Genomic DNA, 2,415 nt, shown 5'->3' with positions numbered 1-2,415 from the left:
ATAAATCTTCAACCAAGTCTGAGGCTTTACCAAGAAATTAAGAAGGCAAGTTTATTTAAGCCAAATATTTATCTACATTTTCTAGAAATATTCAACAAGAAGTGCATATTAAGACAACACGCCAGCACCCTTCTGATCTTCTGCATGCAAAACACCATTGATGTATTAATTTTATAATTTAAGTTATCATTTTCTTGAACAAGATTTTCGATCAAAATATTCAAAACTTCAAGGGGTGACAAGTACAATTAACAGCAAGATTTGTTTCATTCAATGGGATATAACTGTTAAATTTGCACATCACTTTTGTGCAGTTAAATTCCAAACAAAAACCTTTGACTTGTTTTATTTTTATTATGTCAAGTTTTCTGTTTAGTCAGGTTAATAGTTACTCCTTGCTATAGATCAATGACATTTTGTATTTATTTGCATTACTAACAAATTATCGAATTAATTAGCAATGTTGCTAATCATCAGATGTTTTTCATTTTCCGCTGCTAGGCGAGACATCTCTGTCAACAGTTTATCTTACAAACTTGTGTTGATACTATTGTGTACATTTTGTAAGAAATCAGAACCATTATATAGTGACTTTATATTTATAGAGAAATGGATTTGTAAAATATATAATGTGTCTTTTTTAATTCTTTTTAGGTTCTTCTGTGATATGTTTTCATGGTGTGGGAATAAGACTTGGTGGTCTAATACAGCTAATACGAAGGTATGTACCAGTATGTTAGTCCTGTTTTGAAAAAAGAAAAAGTATTATAAAATGTATTTGGAAATAGCATGTGCTCTAAGCGTGAAGGTTTGTAGGAGTTTGGTAAGAAGTCTTTGCTTTCTTTAATTGCCTTTAAAGGAGTAAATTTAATTATCTGATTTGATTATGTAAAAGTTTGTTGGGATGCTGGTTTGCTGTTCTCAACTTCTATTACATATTTATAGACTTTTATTTAATTTGCCACTGGACATTTAGCAACCAACAATCAAATGAATCAATCATTCAAAATATGGAATATACATACAGTATATCAAAAATGATCCTTTTAAACAATCTTGAATGACTAATCATTTTATTTTTCAGGTTAGCATCACAGCTTGTCTGTAAAGATTGAAGCTGGGAGTGGGCATTGGAGCTGACTTTTATGGTAAGAACCAATACAAAAAAAAACAATATGTAAAAAAAGGAATATGTTAGACATCTACCATTGACTTGTTTTTCATCCTTTTCTGCTAATAAAGACTGGTAGTTCAAAAAATATATCAGCAAATCACTTTTAAACAAAGTAAGAGAAAGGTTTTATGAATCATGATTATAATGACCAGTTATTATTTTGCATTTGATATTGTTTCAATTTTCAGATTTTGACAATTACGTTTAATTCTGTATATTTCTTTTTCAGGTAACTGTGGCTGCATAAAAGGGCTATGTGATTTTACTGTAACAGTAAAGAATGTAATTCAGACTATTTTTGTGTATGTTCGAGAAAATGTTTATAATTTTTACAAAAAGAAAAAAAAAATTATGTACAGGTTCTCCATTTTCAACAAGATTGGAAGTTGTAGGTTAATAGGTCTTTGAAATTTAAAAAATTACTTTCTATTTTCTGTTCATACTCATGTCTAGGCAAAACACTTCCAGTAGTTTAAGAATGGAGAATCTAAAAAAAAAAGAAAAAGAAAAGAAAAGAAAAAAAAGAAAAAAATGTTCAATTATTGAAATGTTTTTTATTTTTGCAAATTGTAATAAATTTTTTCACCTTTGTGTCATTTTTAGCTGAGTTTATAACAAAGGGTATATTATTTTAAGAATATTTTACAAGAAGCATAGTTGAAGAATATCTTGATGAAAGTAGATTGATTGATTTTTGGTATTTAACACCACTTTCAGCATGATTTGCTATATCTTGGCTGCCAGTTTTTATTTGTGGAGACAGCCTGGTGAAAACATCCCCTTCAACAGAGAAACTAGCAACTCTAGTCAATTAAGATTGACGTTAAACACACGTACAATGTGAGGGTTCAGAGTGTTGACAGGCTAGTGATACAGTAGTTGAACTACTTTGACCATTCAGCCACCATTACTCCATCCGCACTAAATATGTTATTGAAATGTGTTGAATTTTTGTAATTTAATTATTTTTTTATTTTGATTACCGTTATACTATTTATGTTTTTTTTTTTATGTATTACAAAGATGTGGAGTTCTAACCGGGTGAAATTTAGGTCAAAGGGAGGTAATTTATTATACTGTGTTTAACTTCAAATACTTAAAAATTCCCTCAATGTTAGATTTTTATTTACTTGGATACTCACATTTATGCACTTTTTTACATATCAGATGTTTTCTAGATAATAGAAATTTAGGGTGGGAAAAATTATGTGTCACTTAAAATAATTACGTGAAATTTTTCA

General features: G+C 28.9%; 1 long non-coding RNA gene across 1 annotated transcript; it reads left to right on the top strand.

The window, feature by feature from the left end:
• Window positions 1-652: 652 nt before the first annotated feature.
• On the top strand, window positions 653-2,153 carry LOC127718015 (uncharacterized). The gene is made up of 3 exons (XR_007989528.1): window positions 653-721; window positions 1,085-1,148; window positions 1,404-2,153. It is a non-coding gene; the product is annotated as an uncharacterized LOC127718015 (long non-coding RNA).
• The last annotated feature ends 262 nt before the right edge of the window (window positions 2,154-2,415 follow it).

This window comes from Mytilus californianus, unplaced genomic scaffold (genome assembly GCF_021869535.1).
Source record: "Mytilus californianus isolate M0D057914Y unplaced genomic scaffold, xbMytCali1.0.p SCAF_10, whole genome shotgun sequence".
Lineage (NCBI taxonomy): Eukaryota > Metazoa > Mollusca > Bivalvia > Mytilida > Mytilidae > Mytilus > Mytilus californianus.
This window is presented reverse-complemented; position numbering and strand designations above follow the sequence as displayed.